The following is a 20221-nucleotide window of genomic DNA, read 5'->3' on the forward strand; positions in this document are numbered from 1 at the left end:
ATGAGAAATTAACTTGAGCTGTAAACTTCACCTAAAGCACAGTAAAAATAAATGAATAAATAAGTAAATAAAGGGAAACAGCTAAACAACAACAAAAATTTCCACAGATCATTGTCAGAACCTTTATATTTTTGTCAGAGTCTTCCTCTTTCACTAAAATAAAGTTCTGTAGCCAATGTATGTTTCGAATAGCATAACTGGATTCTCTTTTTCACAAAAAAACTAATGGTAGTGCTTCTAGAAATGCGAATGCTGGATTTTTTTTTAAATTAGCATCTCTGGGCCTCTAGCTCAGAGAAGACTGGAAAAACCTAGGGAAGAGGAAAGGAAAGAAAATCCTGTGGAACTTCTCTGCATTATGAGGTGTTAAGAAGTCCTTAAAGAATGTGGCTTCCCCAGGCTCTCAGAGGACAGGCTATGATTGTGGGTCAATGGCCTGCCTTGTGGCTCCAGCATCCTGTGGTCAGCTTTGAGTCACAGCAGGTAAGTATGGTCTGGTTTGTCTGAGGATTCTAATATATACTTTTAAGTCAGTCATTTATTTTTTAATAAAAGTAATAAAATCATGCTTGCAGTAAAACAAACAACTCCGTAATATGTAAAGAAGGAATGAAATTTCCCGTTTCTCAATACCAATCTTAAGAGGTAATTCTCGTTACTATTTTGCTACATGGCCTTTATCAATTATATGGTTGAAGCGGTGATTGAGCGAGGTGCTAGTAGATGCTGTTGAGCCAAGAGACCGCAGGAAACCCTCAGTCTTACCGTGACAATAATCTGTCCGCCCTGATCGATGGAATAAGGAATGGTAACATTTTTATGGGGCTTTCATCCCACTCAGAGAATTCTTATAAACTGAGGGAGAGCACGTGGCTTAGGCTAAAGTCCTAATGTGTTCTTTCTTTCTTTCTTTCTCCTAAGCCTTAACTGGATATTATCTTGTTATTTCAGAAATACTTGGATGATAGGAGTCAAACAAAAAGAGGTGGGAGGGAGAAAGCAAGACAGGCGTGAGGGACTCCTCCTCTTCATGAGTCAGCCTCACCAGTGATGTATCATTTGTGAAACAGAGATTAGAGAGAGCCTCACTCCTGTGCTTTTGCTCCACTCTCCTAAACACTTTTTGGACTTCAATACATAGTCTGTATTTCAAACAATGAGGTTACTATTTGTTCGGTCCCTGGGAACTAGCAGCTTAAGTAGAGACACTGAAAATGTTCTCACCACCTGTGCCTTTCTATATACTCCCTGGATTTTCTACTGTCAACCATATGACAATCCCTCTGGGAGGAAAAGATCACAGAAGTACAAAAAAAAAAAAAAAGTCCTACACCCACCTCTGTGACTCTTCCCAAGAACTTGCAACCTGGTCACTATGTAAGCATTTTAGACATTCGAGGGATGTCTCTTTAATATTATCACCCAATCTTCTAAATGTATCAAAGTAGGAATTAGCTCTAGGTAAAATTGTATGAGAATCTACCTTCATATTTCCTATGACAATTATTGTTAGCTACTTGTCCACCCTAGCTCACCAGACAAGATTTTATAGCAAGCACCACATACCAGCACGGACCAAACAAGTCCCCAGGCACAGTAGAACACCCTCTAGCATTAAGTTCCCCCAAATAGAGTCTCAAGGATGCAATTGCTCCTCTACTTGCCACAGAAAATAAGAAAAAAATCTATTATTCGAAGTCCTGATCTGATGAAAAATTAAACTTAAAAGTCTTCCGTTTCCTATTTGTATTTGCCTCTGTTCCAAACGCGAAGGTCCCACTCACTATAGAGGCTGGATGTGTTCTGGGTTCCTCAGCATCTGCAGCCTGGGCTCTCTGTCACGGGATCGATGGGAACAGGGTTACCTCTGTCCACACCTCTGCAATCAGGCCAATGCAAGCTCAAACCCCTCCTGGCAACCACTTTTCCAGAATCCCAGGGGTCAGGAGAATACAGAAGAACAACACAGAGCCAGCCTGTCATCCACAAAATTCCTAATGTGTGAAACCAGCAAGCAATAGCATTCTCCAAGCAAAAGTGATGGGTTTCCGCTGCTATTAAAATGCCAGATACTGTGTTGCCCAGAAAAGAGCTTTCTCTCAGAATGTGGGGATATGACTAGGTACAGCCCCTTTGGAGGGCAATTTGACACGAACTAGCAAAATCAGAAATGCACAAATACCTTGATCAGGCAACACCACATCTGGGAATCCATTTGAGAGAAATCCTTGCACACCTGATTAAAAATATCCCTATAAGCTGTCCTCTGAACAATTATTTATGACAATAAACATTAGAACCAATGGCATGTCCATCAATTAAGAAATACTTAAATATACAATGGTCTATCTGTACTATGAAAGGATATGCAGTTGTGAAAAGGGCGGGGTGGATAACAATGGTCATGATCATGTCACTGAGAACAATTATAATAGCTGACGTCACTGACCATTTATTAAGTGCTCAAATGCTTTATGGGCCTCTCATCAAAATCTAGGTTTGCCCCTTTTTATATGTGAAGAAATAGACACCCCCAAAACATTCGATAACTTTTTCAAGGCCCCACCGTGGCAGAACCAAGCATTTCCTCACAGAGCTTGCAACTGCACCACAGATGTGGGGTTTTCTTATTCTCCATTATCGGGATTTTTCAGGTTTCGGGATGCGTAGTATAAAACCTCAGCGTCAGGAAGTGAGAGAATCCGTGCAGTGGCTCTGGAATAAGTAAACTCCAAAGCTGACTTCGCGGGCTTTGTGGAAATATATTTTTTTGCAGAAAAAATTCCCCCTTTAGTCAGTTTTATGGGACTTGAATCTTGGCGCAGAAAATTTTGGCGTCTGATTCAAAGTTGATAAAGGTCCAGGGCACTTTGAGAATAAAAGTTGCGAAAAGCCTAAGGCTGCTAATAAGCAACTAAGAAGAGTGTAAAGTAAAGCACAGCCTCACTGAGTGGGCTCGAACCACCAGCCTTTCGGTTAACAGCTGAACGCGCTGACCCACTGCGCCACAGAGACCCAGGGGGCCCGTTTTTCAAACTTACTATCTGATGTCAGGAATTGCCCTTTAACCTCAGGCTGGGGACATCTTAACACTGTTCTGGCCTGTCCAACCGCGCGCGCTCCAGAACTTGTAGCATCCTAAGAGACACTTAGGCCGAGTCTTGCCATTGGACAAGTTTGGGAGACTCGGACACCTGTGGCCTAGAGCAGCGGGAGACGCACACTGGCTGCTCACCTCCAGTAGGGGAGGAAGTGCGATAAACCACTGCCCAGCAGGACTCTGCGTTTTGAGGCCACGGAGATCAGCCCCAGCCTCCTCGCCCCGGGTCCACACCCCACCCACCCCGCCTTGCGCCCTGGACTTTGGGAGGAATGTTGAGAAAGTAACCAAGTACAATGTGAAGTGTATTATTGTCAGGGGCAACCTTAGGGGTACTGATAAGGAATTAGGAAGAACAGAGCGTCAGAGTAAGCTTCATACCAGTTTAAATTGAGTAAAGCTCATTGTTTACTAAGAGTGGGGCAATGTACAGCTGTAACTTTAATTCCATGTGGAATTGCAAAACCAGTATAGCTTTGTAGCCCTTTGTTTGCTACTTCCACACTTGCATTCTCTCTCTCTTTTTTTTTTTTTTTGGCTCGATAATAAACTTCAGTTATGTTTATTAATAAGCGTATTCCTTTTACTTTTGGTTTCGTATTTCCCCCAGAGCCTTCGGAGAGGAAGTGAAGAACTCGCAGCTCCAGACCACGCAGTGAAGAAGGGGAGGCAGAGAAACAGTAGGTGCACTTGGAGTCGCGGGAGATTTCTCCTGTGCCTAAAGAACTGGGAGAAAAGGACCCACGATCGTCTTGCAAAGCTCGCAAACTCCAGTAGCAGTACTAAGAGGGTGCATCCGTGGTAAGTCTAGGTACCACTTCATGGGGTGGGTTGAAAGAGACCCTTAGATCCTGGTCGTCCTTTCTTTCCAGGGACGCCTGGAGGAAAAGGACACAGGTGAAGGCCATTCTCAGAGGCCAAGGGAGGGCGGAGTGGCTACCACAGTCAGATGCCTGCTCCCTGCAGCAGTTTCTATCTACTGCCCAGCTCCCCTCTTGTGCTCTGAAGCAAGACGTTCAGGGGCCTGGACAGTGACTTAGTCCCTGCCAACCCAGGAACCGGGGAAATCCACTAAACTCCCGGCAAACCTCACTTTGCTCATCAGCAACGCTCCAAGGTTGACTGTGGTCTTTGCCCAGGTATCTTACATTTTGGCAACTGATCTCAGGCTGCTAGCTAGGGAGAAGAGAAGCTCGCAGCTTTTCATCATCCTGCTTGTTGGGTCTGCATCACTCAGGGCTTCTAATTTCCAACTCTTTAGTACCGCCCAGCTTCCAGCCAGTGTCTTTTATTTGGATAGGGGTATGGCTGCTCCTGGGGCCATGTGAATCCCTGTGGTGGCCATGAGGAGTCCTGAGGTCCTTCCTTTTGGAACTCTGCTCCTGGGAACTACTGCTTTTTTTTTTTTGGCCAATGAAGAAAAATGATGTCTGAAACTTGCAATTTCCCTGAGACCGACTGAACTTAAGATTTCTTATTTTGGACTACCCCAATTCTGGGGTCTTGGGTCTATGGTGCTTCCTATGCTCGGGGGGTTGGTGCTATCTCAGTCTCCTATCGGACTTGGAAGACTCACAAAGATAACTAGATTTGAAAGTCGCTTCTTTTGGTCATTCTAAATATTCTATTCTATGCATTAAAAGCCATTATTCCAAGAAAGTTGTACAGGCTTCAACAGGCCCCTAAAACGGGTCCCCGCGGAAGAAAGTTTACCTTGTATGGGAGAGAAGATGCAGTGGGGCCAGGCCTCGGCTCCGCCCTGCCTAGACAGCGATGGAGAAGATTATCCAGAGGGAGATTCAGAGGGAAGAGGGACAGGATTGTGAGAATGAAAAGAAAGGTGATAAAGATCCCACCTATTCACTGTGCCTATTCACTGGCCCAAGTAAAGACAGCTTGTCTGTCTGGGCCTCTCCTCCCCACCTTGGCCCCTCATTCCTCCACCTATCTCTCCATTCTGGGAATGCCATCATTTTCTACTGCACCTGCCCAGCCTAGGCCCAGACCTCTCTAACAGGACCAGTGTTGGTTCCTTACAGGTCTCCTTTTGCCAGTCATCTCTTTTGTGGTCCTAGCAGAGTCAGAAGTATTGAATTGTCCCCAGAGAATGGGATATTCAGCCTGGGTACGGTGAGACCATCGTGCTGAAAGTAAACCCAGCAGTCCCAGGTCATTTTTTATTGTACTCATTAAGAAAACAAAAACCCTTGGTCCAGTTCATTTGTAAATGTGGAAAATGATCTTCAAGTTATTTTGAAATCAGTAACACATGTGATTAAACCCTCCTTTGAAAAGGCACTGACAAGAATCAGTAGTTCGTGTGGAAAAGCCCCGTTTTAAAGGTGGTCTGCTGTAGCCTTCTGTTCACCTGCAGCTATGACATGGTAACTGCTCCCAGATTAGTCTTCTTCCTTTGAACAACCATAACAGTGACAAAATATGTGAGGCACCAGTTTACAGACGTTGGACAGAAGCAGTGCAAGACTGTGATCCCTGAGAGATGGTTCAGAAGAACTCCTGATGGTCATACAGCAAGCTGAAATCCCAGCAGAGCATGCTGTTCACATGGGGAGGAAGAGATCAGAGTTAGGACAGATTAGAGCACCAGAAGGGAGAAAACTATTTAGAGGTCAATTTTCAGAATTCCATACGGGGGCCCTCTGCAGGTTATTTGCAGAGTGCTGGGCTGCTCATGTGCAAGAAGGTACTACCCAAGGCTTGCCAGAGGACAGATGCTACAGGATGGAGAACAGAACAGAGGTCCTAGAGGTCATACCAGGCAATGTTGGAATTCAAGCTTTGTTAACAACTCTTTACCACTCTGAGCATCCAGCTGAGACTCTCTCCAGAAAGACTACTTTAAGAGCACAACCCATACCCTAATGTAAGGTCTACTGTTGACAGGCCCTAACAAAGCTGCAAACCAAGCCCTGATAAGAGCTGCATGAGGGACAGTGTTTGGAGGCTGAGTTCCAACAAGTTAGAGGGTTTTGGTAAACACCTTGAGCTTTCCACAGATTGGCCTTAAAGCCTAAATCCAGTCCTACACAAGTTCAAGGTAATCAGCCAGTAATCAAAATTGCCGCCAAATCAATTCCAATGCATAGCGACCCTATATGACAGAGTAGAACTGCCCCACAAGGTCTCCTAGAACAAAAACTGATACTCTGGAGAAAGATATCAGAATACATATCAGAATACACTACAGTGTATCATTCAAAGTGTCTAGTAATTAAAAAATACTAAACATTCAAAGAAACATGTGACCCATATTCAAAGGGAAAAATAAGTCAATAGAAACCAACTCTTAACTCAAAGATGTTCCAGATGCTAGATTTAGCAGACTTGGAAATAGCTATTGCACACACACACAGAAAACGTGATGTCAATGAGTGATCTGATAGACAATCTCAACGGAGCTGTGAAAACAATCAAAAGAAACCAAATGGAAATTCTAGGACTGCCCAAAGGGCTCATAAACAAAGTGGCCTTGCAGCAGGGATAGAAATTATGCATGGGCTCAGTGACACGGGCTTCCACTCACCAAGGCTAGTCTAGCTACAGCCACTACTGAGTGCCCAAAACCAACAGTGGAAAACAATTCTGAGTCCCTGATACGACATCTGTCTCCAGTGGAGGAGGGGGGGCGCTATGAGCCAGCCACATGATGGCGCGTTGAGCACACAGGATCCATGATGGATAATGTTTTGTATCAACTTGGTTAGGTTATGATTCTCAGTGGTTTGGCAGACTTTGGACATACTGCTTTTTCATAATGTAATATAATCACTTCCATGATGTGATCTCATGTGATCAGCCAATCAGTTGTAAGAGGACTTTTCTCAGAGGTGTGGCCTGTATCCACTATATATGGATTTTCCCTCACAAAACTTATCCAACTCCCCCCAGATTGCCTGATAATAGGAGGTGGTCTTTCTAGCCTGGCCAGGGCCCATCTGAGTCACTTTATTAGCATAAACCTTCAGGTGTGGTCTGGAGACCTATAGTAAACAAATCCATTGTCCATTCCAACTCATAGTGACCCCAGAGGGCAGAGTAGAACTGCCCCATAGAGTTTCCAAGGAGAGCCTGGTGGATTCAAACTGCCACAAGGCCACCAGGGTTAACTAGTAAACAAAGGAATCTCAATTACTTAGCAAATTCCCAGGGTTTAGAGTTATCTCAAGGACCTCTGGTGGGGCAGGGGTTAAGTGCTGGGTTGCTAACCCAAAGGTCAGTAGTCAATCCACCAGCCACTCCAATGGAGAAAGTTGTGTCAATCTGCTTCCACAAGGATTTACAACCTTGGAAACTCTATTGGGCCGGTCTACCCTGTACTACATAAATGTATTTATGAGTTGGAATCGACTTGACAGCAATGGTTTGTTTTTTGTTTTTGTTTTGGTGCTGGTTTTTCATTTAGAGTTCTCTCTCAGAAAACAAGGACAAAGATCAAATTCCTTGAATGAAGTTAAATTCTTTACCCTACAGTATACTATAGAAAACACCTGCAAATCAGTGAATGATATATTGAGAAATTGGAATGTAATGCAGGTGGTCAAGCTCTTAGAAAACAGACTGTGGCTGTATAAGTATCGGACCTCTGTCTTGTAGCTTCAAGAGCGTGTGGTCAATTTTGAGTTACAACAGATGAAGTTAGTCCGATTTGTCTAGGTGTGTAAATGTTAAACATGGTTAATTGTTTTACTGTAAATCTGACAAATATTTGCTTGTTGTAAGAAAAGCTTACAAAAAAAAAAGTGTATTAGAAGAAAATGAAAGTGATCCTGCCTCCTGAACCCACTCCCCACATAAACCACTCCTGACATACCTTTATATATTACACATAGGAAGCTGTGGGGACTTTGGAGTATAATAGGTGGAGTTCGGCCAAGGGACCCAGGAAGTCCCAAGTCCTGTCCTGACAATCATCTGCCCTCCCTGGGAATGAGAAGTGGGTGAAGGCAAAGAAAAGGAAATAAAACTATCGTTTGCAGAAATTTCACCTTGGGACAGGAAAGTCTGGTAAATAAGGCAGAGTTGGTGGTTTATGACGGAGCTTAAAGAGCTGTGCTGTTGCTCTAAACCCAAAGTGAATTTTACCTCATTTCCTGAGGTGTGAATGAAATGATTATTTATTTATTTATTTGCCATGGAGTTCAACTGAAAGCAACCCTATATTACAGAGTAGAACTGCCCCCATAGGGTTTCCAAGGAGCGGCTAGTGAATTTGAACTTCCAACCTTTTGGGTTACCAGCCAAACTCTTAAACACTGGCCACCAGGGCTCCAAATAAAATGATAGAAGTCAATAAAATAGAGGGGCAGAGAGGGACAAGACCGGTGAGTCCACTCACACAAGTCAACCATACTCAGGTCCTGTCTGAGGAGGGCCATGAGATTAGTCCGTGGAAAATAGGGATGCTAAGTGAGTATTTACACACCTCTGTTTTGTTGAGATGAGTTGGAATCGACTCAACGGCTAATGGGTTTGGTTTTTTGTTTTTTATTGAGATAGTCATATATATGAGTTGGAATCAACTCAACAGCAGTGGCATTGGGTTTGGTTTTTCATTGAGATACTCATAGATACAAGTCAAAAGGGACCCGACAGCAATGGATTTGAGGCTTGGCATGGCATGCAGTCAGCAGCTTCTGAGGGGGTTCCATGGTGTAATGGTGAGCACGCTGGACTCTGAATCTGCAACCGAGTTCAAATCTCAATGGGACCTTAGTGTTTAAGACAAATCAATAATGTTTTTTAAAAACTCTTTGAAGAGTGAATGAAACTTGCTACGCCCCCTCCCGTGTCCCCCTCCTGATGGTCATTTAGGAGTGAGAAAGATTTCAGGCTGGGAGCGAAAAAGCAGGATGGGAACCCCAGGCTCCACGGAGCGAGAGCTGCTTCAGATCCCCTCCTGCTCCCCGCGGCCTTCTGTGCCTCACAGCTGTGTCCCCTCCTCCGCTTGTCTCCGCCTCAGAAACTGAGCTTCCAGAAACCCTCAGAAAACAGCTGAGGAAGGAGGAGAGACAGGAAAGAACAGAGGGAGAATAGGAAAGATAAAGGGAGAAAGTAGGGAATGGCAGGCAGAGGAAAAGGTCGTTCACCGCAGCAGCGGTTTCTTCAGTTGCTGGACGTGGACCACCACAGCTCCTCCCTCATGAACGTCCGCATCCCTTCCTGTCCGACCCCAGAACCGGGTTCCACCGATAAACCTCAAAGCTGCTTGCCTGGCATTTGTTCTTGCAAAGTTTCCTTTCACTGTATGGAGGGGTGAGGTGGGTTAAGTTGGTTGGCAAGGGAGTGGAAGCCGAGTGGAGCGCCTTGTGGGTTCCCTTGGTGTTGACTAGCAGGTGGTGCATCCACCCACCCAAAGGCACACCATTTTTCCCCTTGAGGGTTGTCTGCAGGGCCTGGAGTGGAAAACTGGAAAATCAAGGTGCAACGATGTTTCTTCAGAGTTACGGAGAGAAATAGCCAGATAGTTGATTATGTGAGTTGAAAGTGATTATCTCTGGAAAACAAGAAATCATGGGAAGGAATCAGGGGAGTACTGTTTTTCATAACAAAAATAAAAGGGTCAGCGAAAAAGAGGAAGACCCTCAACAAGATGGATTGACACAGTGGCTGCCACACTGGACACAAGAATAACAACAGTTGTGACGACGGTGCATAACATGCTGTTGTACATAGGGTCGCTATGAGTCCAAACTGACAACGACAACAAATAAAAATAATTTATCTTTTGGTAGAATGTTTTTAAAGCTCATCGTTTGTTATTTGAATGGAAATTTCGATGTAGTCATATGTATCACTCTAAAGATGCTGGAGTTTGTCACATTCTACAGTCCTTTCACTGTAAGATTATAAAAACTTTATTGGGGACAATTCGGAAGCAAACTACCAATCATCATTCCCCTTTTCATGAGCTGGGAAGATGGACTAATAAACTCAAAGATCCTGCCACATATAACTGTCTCAGTAGCTCATGCTCTGAAGCATCAACAACTGAGAGGACTGGACGTGATCTAGTGTAAACAGTCCTGAGACCAAGGAAATCCATTAACCTCTGCAAATCTCAGCTTCCTCATCAGCAACTCGCTAAACCTTGCCTTCAGTGTTGGCTCAGATATAACTGGGCAATATTCCTTGCTAAGGAGAAGAGAAGCCCTCAGTTCTTACTTATCAACGTAGCTCAGTCCATAGGCCACACAATTTCTCATTTTAAGGTCCTGCACATTGCCTAGTTTTCATTGTATCTACCCTTGATGGACCTCTTTGGTATCCTCTTTGGTATCCAGTGGCTCCTCGGGTTGTACAGATAGATCCCTATGTGCTGTCTCCACAGCGGCCACAAGGAGGGACCAGGACCCTTCCCCTTGGAACTATTGCTATCTATTCAAGTGTTTTTTTTTTTTTCTGTCTCTCCAGCTGCTCTGTTGGGAGGACTCCAATTACATGGATATTAGGCCACTTGATGTTTTCTCACAGGTCAATCATGCTCTGTTGTTTTCATTTTTAGTTCTCTTTTCCCTCTAGGTTTCATTTTGGATAATTTATGTTGCTATGTCTCCTACAGTGTCCAATTAACTGATAATATCGGCCAGCGTATTTTTCAATTCTAGAAGTTCTGTTTGAGTCACATATATATATGTATATACATATGTCTTTCATATCTCTCCTCATCAAGCTCATGCTTTCATTCATTTTTCTGAACATACGCAGTGTGTTTATAATAGCTGTTTTAATATTTTGTCTACCGAGTCTATCATCTTAAGTTATGTCTGTGTCTGTTTCTATTGATTGGTTTTTCTCATGGTTATGAATCATATTTTCCTGCACCAGGAATCCACTTCTTTGCATAGCCAATAATTGTTATAGAATGTCAGCTATTATGAGTTTCAAGTTAAGTATTTAAAAATATATATCCTTTATATAATTCTTTAAATATTTTTGGAATTTGCTCTGGGATGCCGTTAAGTTGCTTGGAAACAGTTTGATGCTTTCCACGCTGGCTTTTAAGCTTTGGTAGGTTTGGAGGTGGGTTTAGAACATCCTTAGTCTAAGGCTAATGTGGACACAGTGTTGAGGTATTACCCTCCTGAAGACTCTCCTTCATGCCACATGTATTAGTTGCTCTTTCCATTCAGGCTGGTGTGAGCGCACACTCACAGGGGCTCAGTCTGAGCTCTGTCCTATACTTCCTGTGGTTCAGTGCCTCCAAAGAGCTGTTTCACATATATTTTGTCTTGTCTTCTAGTAGTTTAAGGTAGAAAAGTAAATACCATCTCTGTTACTCCATCATGGCCCAGAGAAGAAACCTGTACACTTCTGTTAGAGTTCACAATTAAGGGGAAAAAAACTTATCTTCAACGTTATTTCATATCTTCCATTTTATACCTAATAGGCAAACTGTGGTGGCGCAGCGGTTAAGTGCTAAGGCTCCTCACCAAAAGGTCTGCAGTTCAAATCCACCAGGTGCTCCCTGGAAACTTTATGCGGCAGTCCTACTCTGTCCTAGGGGGTCGCTATGAGTTGGAACCAACTCGACGGCAATAGGTTTGGCTTTTCTTGGGTATACCTAATATGTGCCACACACTATGCTCTGTGGATTATTATATCATCCCATTAACCTATACAATAACTCTACGAGACAGTTAATACTATTATTTTCAATATGAGACTTGAAAATTGAAGGAGCTGGCCAGAGGTCAAACAGAAGTCAAGTAGTGGTGCCAGGACTAGAAGGGAGGCCTTCCCAGAGGTAGTGTCCCTAGCTACAGACCAGACCAAAGATCTTTGTAATAACCTTGGTATATCTGATATGCCTGGAATCCAGTATCCAAGGAGATTCTAGCCACCGTGTGGATAGACTCCTTTTGGTCAGAAGCTCCTCCCTCAGGGAGCCAGAGCATAGCTTAGCCCTTAAGCTCTGACTGACTAAAGCCCTTAAACTCTCTGCAAACCCATGTTTTCTCATTGCAAAGGTACTGAAAATGGACTTCGGTCTTAATTCACATATTTTATATTTGGGCAAGGGAACCTCCTGCTGCTGGGGAGAAAGTTCAGAGCTCTTCTTCACCGAGCTGTATCAGTCTGTAGGATGCACGGCTTGTAGTTTCAACGTCTTCAACACTCACCTTGGCATCTTGCACGTTTTAGCTGGTTTTCTTTGTACCTGCCCTTGTCTTCTCCCCCTTCCCCTCCCCCCCAGCCCCCCCCCCCCTTACCCTCCGTAGCATCTTCTGGGGCCTTGCAGATCTCTGTGTGCTGTGCCCGCAGTAGCCACGAGGGGGCGCCATAGTCCTCCGTGCCTTTTCCCAGTTTGGCTAGTGAAGAAGGATTCGAGATTATTTCAATTTACTAAGACCCTGTGGCTCAGAAGTGAGAGCAAGGTGAGACCACACCCTGGGAAGGGTTGGCAAAATGCCCACACCTGCCAGCACAAGACCTAGGGTTTTCTTCTAAAGTATCGTTTGATATTCAGCATTTTCACATCAGGAAACATCTGAAGTTATTTCCGACGGTGAGAAGATAATGTTCTAATTTATTTAAATTCCGGGAGGCCCTGGGAGGCCCTGGGTGGCAAAAATAGTCAAACACTCGACTACCAGACCAAAGGTTGGTGTTGCAAATCCACCCAGAGGCACCTCGGAAGACAGACCGGCAGTCTGCTTCTGAAGGACCACAGCTTTGAAAACCCTGTGGAGCAGTTCTACTCCGCACACATGTGGTCGTGATGAATAGGAATCAACTTGACAGCAACTAGCAACAACGACATCTACAATTTCCACCATCATTGAAAGAGAGGGCATCTTATAGGGAGTTCCTAATTTTCCAATCTCCTGATGCGTGTGAGGTGCAAATCTGAGGCAGAGAGAGAGCTAATGCTGTCTGCCTACAAAGGAGGTACGAGAGGGCTTGAGCAGAGGGGTGGTGGAAGAGGAACCTGGAGCGAGAAAAATAAAGAGGCTGCTTTTGAGGTGAGGGGTGCTGTAAAAAAGTGGGGACAGCGGTATCAGCATCAGCGTCTGTCAAAATTCAAGGGGGTTTTGGGAATGACCAGGATCAGCCCAAAGCTCATTTCCATGAGGTGGCAGTCAGACAAACCTCTATCCTCCAACCGTTTTACCAATTCTGACAGCAGCCATCCCTCCCGCAGCACTCTGTACTTCTCTTCTGGGTTCGATGATCCATTTCAACGGCCACACAGAACTCACAGACCACACTTACAGTTTAGTGGTTTATTAAGGAAGTAACAGGGTACAACTCAGGATCAGGATCTGGAAGCACGTAAGCAAAGTCTCCCTTCTTCAGGGCAGGATATCTCTCTCAGCTCCTCTCAGCCATTCAGGGCTTCTCTTGGCTCTGCTGTCTGTCACCACCGATTCTGCCACTGGGCCCCTCCCGGGCCGGTCGCCATCTTCAGCGGTATACCCCTTGACCTGTGTTACACCTCTTTTAAGAGGTTCTTTACCTGTTCTCTCTCTCTCTCTCTGCTGTTTCTCTCTTCTTTCTTCCTGTCTGAAAGACCTCTGTGGGGTTAACTGTATATATATACAAGTTCCTCATCAATTTCAAGGCATGGCCCTCCCACCGGGGCCATGAATTCAACAAGCCCCTCTCAGTAGGCCACAGACACTTCATTTGCATAGTAGACTACAGATACTCTATTTGCAAAGCCTATAGTCATTGTATTTGCATGGTACATTGACCAATCCTGCAAGGTGCATACTAATTACAGGGCAGGCTGCATGCAGCTCAGGGCCAGACAAAAAGTATCAAACCTCAAGTTGTTTACAGCTTACTCAGGAAATGTCAAGCAACCTGAACAAAAGTAACAAACCCTGGGGGTAGAAAACTAGGGCAAAAGTTAACGCCTCAGGCCTTCGTGGGGGTGGCGGGTGGGGAGGAGGAATCTCTCAAGCTCTTTTACCAAAGAACCAAGGCAAAAGGTCACATAAAGGATCTCGTGTCACCACAGGTGTGTTGGCATGTTATCTGGAGAGAGCTGTCTGGCAGTAGATGTAGGACTTGGGAGCAAGACCTCAAGCAGGGCAGCTGTCACCCAAGGAAAGAAGTCTGAGGGAAGTTTAGATATTTAAAGGGCATTTGATGAAGTGTTGCCACCTGGTTTGTGATACCAATGCTCTTTCTCATCTCTACAAAAAAGGCATCAAAGTGGGCTTGATGCGCTTGTTATGCATGGTGGGTATGAATATGGAATTAGATACATAAATTTTTTTTTTTTTTTAGTCATATTAAAATACTCATCCTTGTACCACCTAAAATTATCTCAAGTACTACCAGTGCTACCCATACCACATACAGGGAAACTGGCTATTTAAAAGAAAAAAAAAAAAAAGAGCCCCACCTGGGGGTACAAAGTTACTTGCTGTGATGGAATCTCCTAATGCGACCTCTCCGGCCAAGGGCACAAAAACCACTAAGTACCAAGGAAACGTAGCCCATCATAATTCTTCCGAGAAGAATTAGAGAGCTAGACGGATCTCCAAAAACTATTGCAGGCACCCTCTCTCTCATTTACAGACAGAGAAGCTGGTTCTGAGTTGAGGTCCGTGACTTCCCCAAGGTATGTGGCAAGGCTGGTGCTGATGGAGCAAGTTCTTGGTCCCCCTGAGTCTGGGAAGATGTAGCTAGGATGCAGGTGGATTCACTCAGGACAAGGCCCCAGCACAAGAGCCTACTGGTGGGACATTTGAGACTGAGACCCAGGATCTTAGGGCTGTATATTTTCAGAGCGATCCTACCAGAAAGCCCATTCTTATACTCTCAGGTCAATGAGGAATTTCAAGTCTCTGTCCTTTTACTAAGATTGATGTTCCAGTCTCCAAACCCTGGGCACTTTTTTCTACCTTACACCTTTTTTCTTAGATTTTTAAGCAGATTTTGGTACCTGAAATTCTCAGGAGTAAAGGGATTACAGCTAATTTCTTTCAACATCGATTGAATTCACCTGACGTCTTCACGGGCTGGTTGGAATCCACATTCTTTCCTCCTTTCTTTTTTTGCTTCACTGTAAACTATAACGCCACGGCAATCTCAGTATCAATTTCTCTGTGGAAAAGAATCTAGCTAAGCAATCAAGAAATGCACATAAATTGCAGGGATTTATTGTAATAGAACAGAAGTCTGACAAGCAAACAAAATGCTTTGACTGTTCAGCAACTGACCACCAATCTCTGGGTGTCTTCATGTGACTTGAGGGTCTGAAATTTAGGTCAACAGGAGCTGGAGCTTCTTGAAGCTGGAAATCATTTATGAGGAGGAACATGTCTTTGCTACTGAGGACTGTGGGTTCTGGGTAAACCTAAAAATACAAACCCCAAAGTCTTTGACTGAGTCTGGATTGAGATAATGGATAAAGTCAGAGACCACAATTAGTAGCTAATGAAGAACTTTCAAAGAAAGGGAAAGCTATATGCAAAGGTACTCTCCACCTGTCATCTCCTATAGGTTCTGGTTCTTCTCTGCATAGAGAAGAGTATTTGAATTCTTAGTGACACCTGGCCGTGGACCTCCCTCCACGCAGGGCCAGCCTCATCATGGGCACGTGACCTGTACAGTCACCGAGGGCCCCACACTCAGAAGGATCCTCATGCTTGGTTTAATGTTCTGCTGTCATCATCTTGGAATTATTTATAAGTTTATCTTTGAACTTGTGTTTTGTAAGTGAAATTCAGTTAGACAAGGAAGCGGGCACGTGAGTAGAGGAAATGCGCACAATACATCTGTCTGCCACAGTTCCTCGCTGGCTCATTTACATACAGCAATCTTGATAACCCCATGAGCACAGAGTTAAGGTGCACCGACAATGCGTGGAGGTTCAGCGAGACTGAAAGTCACTTCTAGGTGTCAAGCACAAGACAAGGCAGAGTACCAAGGCATGACAGATTCAGACGGAAAAGAAGAAAAAAAAAAAAGATCCTTTTTTACATTCAGATAGTTTATTACTTACACGGGCAGTGAAAGGAAAAGCTGTAAAAGGTGCCAGCTCCTCATGGCCCTCTCCTAAGTCGACACTCAAAAAAGATGGCCAGATCACTGCAACAGAAGTAACTGGAAGCTCTGTTGCTGAGGAGTCAATGCCTCGCTGCAGCTGAGCAGTTTTATGTCCTATGGCTGTGCCCTAAGGAGGGCTAGGTGAAAAGTCCCACTCCTCACTGGAAGCAGGGAGGTGGACGGGAAAACTGTCTAGCGGCGGCCTCCCACAAGAAAGAGAGGCAGATGAGAAAAGGGTCAAGCTCCTCACAAGACTGTCTGTCCTATGTTCCTGGGCGGAGGACTTGGTGTCTTGGTCATCTAGTGCTGCCGTAACAGAAATACCCCAAGTGGATGGCTTTAACAAAGAGAAGTTTATTCTCTCACGGTCTAGTAGGTTTCAAGTCCAAATTCAGGGTGTCACCTTCAGGGGACGGTTTTCTCTCTCTGTCGGCTCTGGAGGAAGATTCCTTCTCACCAATCTTCCCCTGGGTGGGGAGCCTCTCAGGCGCAGGGACCCCAGGGTCCAAAGGACACGTTCTGCTCCTGCTGCTGCCTTCTTGGTGATATGAGGTCCCCATTCTCTGCTTCTTTCCATTTGCTTTTATCTCTTTATATCTTCTCCCTCCCACACCCCAGGAAAACTCCCTTTACCTTGGATCAGGGATGTGACCTGGGTAAGGGTGGTGTTAAGATCCCACCCTAATCCTCTTTTGACATAAAATTACAATCACATAATGGGGGACAACCACAGAATACTGGGAATCATGGCCTAACCAAGATGACACCTGTTTCGGGGAGGGGGGGGACACAATTCAATCCATGACACTTGGGTTCTGGCCTATGTGGACATGTACAAGGTGGGCAGAACACCATGGCAGAGCTGCTCCCCTCCCTCCAGGGGTGTGTCTAAAACTGATGGGAGCACTAAGAGCCCTGGGGAGAAATGCTTTCTTGTCAACCAGAACTTGTTTCAGGATCTTCAGGCTGTGAAAACAGATAGGATTTTTTTTACTGATATTAAGAAGAAAGTCAGCCACGGAATTCTCCCTCCCTCTAGTGTTAGGGATTGAATTGTGTCCCCCAAAGAGGTATCTTGGAAGTTCTAACCCCTGTACCTGTGAACGTGACCTTTTTGGGGGTAATAAGGTCTTTGTTTGAAGATAAACCCACTGCGGTGGAGTCAATTCCGACTCATAGCGACTGTATAGGACCGAGAAGAAAACTGCCCCGTAGGGTTTCCGAGGCTGTAAATCTTTTTTTTTTTTTTTTAATTGCTTTTTAGGTGAAAGTTTACCGCACAAATTAGTTTCTCGTTCAAAAATTTATACACAAATTGTTTTGTGACATTGGTTGCAATCCTCACAACGTGTCAGCATTCTCCCCCTTTCCCTTTAGGCCCCGGGTTCCCCGTGTCTTTTCCTCCAGGTTTCCTGTCCCTTCCTGCCTTCTCGTCTTTGCCCTGGGGCAGGTGTTGTCCATTAGGTCTCCTATACTTGATTGAACTAAAGCTCAGTCCTCACATATGTTATTGTTTGTTTTCTAGGCGTGTCTACTCTTTTTGTTGTTGTTTGTTCTTTTAAAAAAAAATTGTACTTTAGATGAACGTTTACAGAGCAAACTAGCTTCTCCTTAAAAAATTAATACACATATTGTCTTGTGACATTGGTTGCCAACCCCACAACACATCAGCGCTCTCCCCTTCTCCACCGTGGGTTCTCCATGACCAGCTTTCCTGTCCCCTCTTGCCTTCTTGTCCTTGACTTAGTGTTTCTCCAGTCTCTGTCAGACCAGTAAGTTTGGTCTTTTTTTTTCTGAGTTAGAATTTTGTTCTACATTTTTCTCCGGCTCTGTCTGGGACCCCCTGTTGTGATTTCTGTCAGAGCAGGTGGTGGTGGTAGCCCGGCACCATCTACTTGTGCTAGACTCAGGCTGTGGTACTTGTGATCCCTTAGGCTTTTGGACTAACCTTTCCCTTGTGTCTTTGGTTTTCTCCATCCTCAAGGCTGTAAATCTTTACCAGAAGCCGACTGCCACTTCTTGCTCCCACTGTTTGAAGACAGTTACCAGTAAAGTAATGCCAGAGAAGGGTGAGTCCTAGTCCTAATCCTTTCCGAGTGCTGTTTCATAAAACAGAAGAGATGCGCAGTGAGGGTCAGGCACAGAAGGAAGATACCATGTGAGCAAGCTCTCTCACAGACCAAGGAAGGCCAAGAAATCGAACTCCCGGGCACCACCGACAAGGAAGGCTCTTTCCCCCAGGAGCCCACTGGTAGGATAGCCCCGCCTTGGGACGGACTTCTCTTCTAGTCCCTAGAGCACTGAGGTAAACAAACACGCGCTCTGAAAACCAGAAACTTAGCTGCACTTTGATTGTAGCAGGCCTCCGTGAGAAACTTTGAGCAATGCTACTAATGACCCAGTAAAGAACCTCAGCCTTCTTTTGAGCGGGTCTCTCGGTAACTAAGGAGCAAAGTGGTTTTGTCACACATGGGCAGATTCCAACTAAGGAGCACTTCGCGGTTTCGTCACACGTAAGTCAAACATAAAGAGACTGCTCCATCTGTGCTGATGAGGCACAATTGGACAACTTGGCCAGAGACAAAAGCTGGAAAAAAAGGAAAACACGTAGCTTCGCGAAATACTCAGTTGTTAACAAGCAAATGCAGGATGGAACCACAGCAGATCTACTTTTGAGAAACAACAAAGATCAGGGGAAAGCGCGAACGCAGTCCCCCACTACCACAAATTATGCAGTCGAGTTTCCCACATTTGGGGAAATCGCAGGGGTCAGCACATCCGGAGTGCAATGGATAAGCCTCGCCCTGGGAAAACCACCTTCGTGATCATGGTATCTCCCCTGCCAGGTAAGTATGAGTTGTTCCTCTGCCGCCCCCACGCAGCCTCGCACTCCTTACACTTTACGCAGACGGTCATTTCGCTAGCCTCACTCCCGACCCCTCAGAGCCCTTCTACGCTCCCACAGCACACAATTTCATGGACAGACCTGGACTCCTTCCCACACCACCAACAGTCATAACGTCTTTAAGCAGCACACGCCGATCCAGCAGCCACTGCGCTGCCACTATCTACATAAGACAGTGCCCCGTCAGTGACATCACCGACCGCGCTCTTCCCGCCTACCCACGGCCCGCCCCCTCCCCGCGTTTTCCTCCTCCGGTCCCTCCCAGACGGCCAATGAGCGGGCCGGCAGTCGGAGGAAGAAGTGACGTCTACCTTCCCCCGCCCCAACGGCCACCGTTTACGCGGTGAGCGGAGCCGGGGGCCTGGCCCAGCCGCGTCTCTCCCGGACTGCGCGGCTTCTTCACGTCTCCTTCCCACACCTCTTGGGCGTTCGGCTGGAGCCTGTGCAACCTTCTCGGAATAATGAGTGGCTCTTAACACGTAGAATAGAGCAGAAATTGATATTAGCCCTGCCTCAAAATCATTTTTTTCCATGGCATAAAAGGTATCCTTTTTTTTTTTCGAAGGCACCTTAAGGAGACCAAGACAAGTGTGTTACCGAGAGAATTTGCAGCCATCCACGGATCACAAAAACATGTTTAAACACGTTTTGTGTGGAATACACCCGTGCATGTATGAACTGGAATCCTAGCAGCAGTACTTTTTGACTTACCCTCCTGTCGCTCAGGGACATGGGTTACACTTTTCACGATGTGTCAGCCTTCTCGTTATTTCCTTTGTGATGGTTCTATTTCCATCGCTTCCCTGCCCCTCCTTACCTTCTCATCATCGGCCTGGGGTAAATTTTGACCGTTGGGTCTCATTATTTAGAGGAGCACCGTAGTCGCAGGTGATATTATTTATTTTATGAGCCACTCTGTCTCTTGGCTGGTAAGGGAACACCAGGAGTGGTTTGAGATCCAAGTATAAGGGCTATCCCAGGGCGATAGTCTCAGGCGTTCCTCTAGTCTCTACCGGTCCAGTAAGTGTTGACTTTTTTTTAGGAATTTGAGTTTTGTTTTACGTTTTCGTTCCATTCTATCCTGGACCATCTATTATATCCCTGGTCAGAATGGTCGGTAATTGTAGCCGAGCACCATCTCGGTATTCTGCTCTCAAGGTAGATGAGGCTGTGCTTCGCTTAGACTATGAGTC

General features: G+C 45.3%; 1 non-coding gene across 1 annotated transcript; it reads right to left on the reverse strand.

Moving 5' to 3' along the window:
• Positions 1–18813: 18813 nt before the first annotated feature.
• LOC126074188 (U1 spliceosomal RNA) lies at positions 18814–18977 on the reverse strand. Its single transcript, XR_007516989.1, has one exon. It is a non-coding gene; the product is annotated as a U1 spliceosomal RNA (small nuclear RNA).
• Positions 18978–20221: the final 1244 nt, after the last annotated feature.

Source organism: Elephas maximus, chromosome 3 (assembly GCF_024166365.1).
Source record: "Elephas maximus indicus isolate mEleMax1 chromosome 3, mEleMax1 primary haplotype, whole genome shotgun sequence".
NCBI lineage: Eukaryota > Metazoa > Chordata > Mammalia > Proboscidea > Elephantidae > Elephas > Elephas maximus.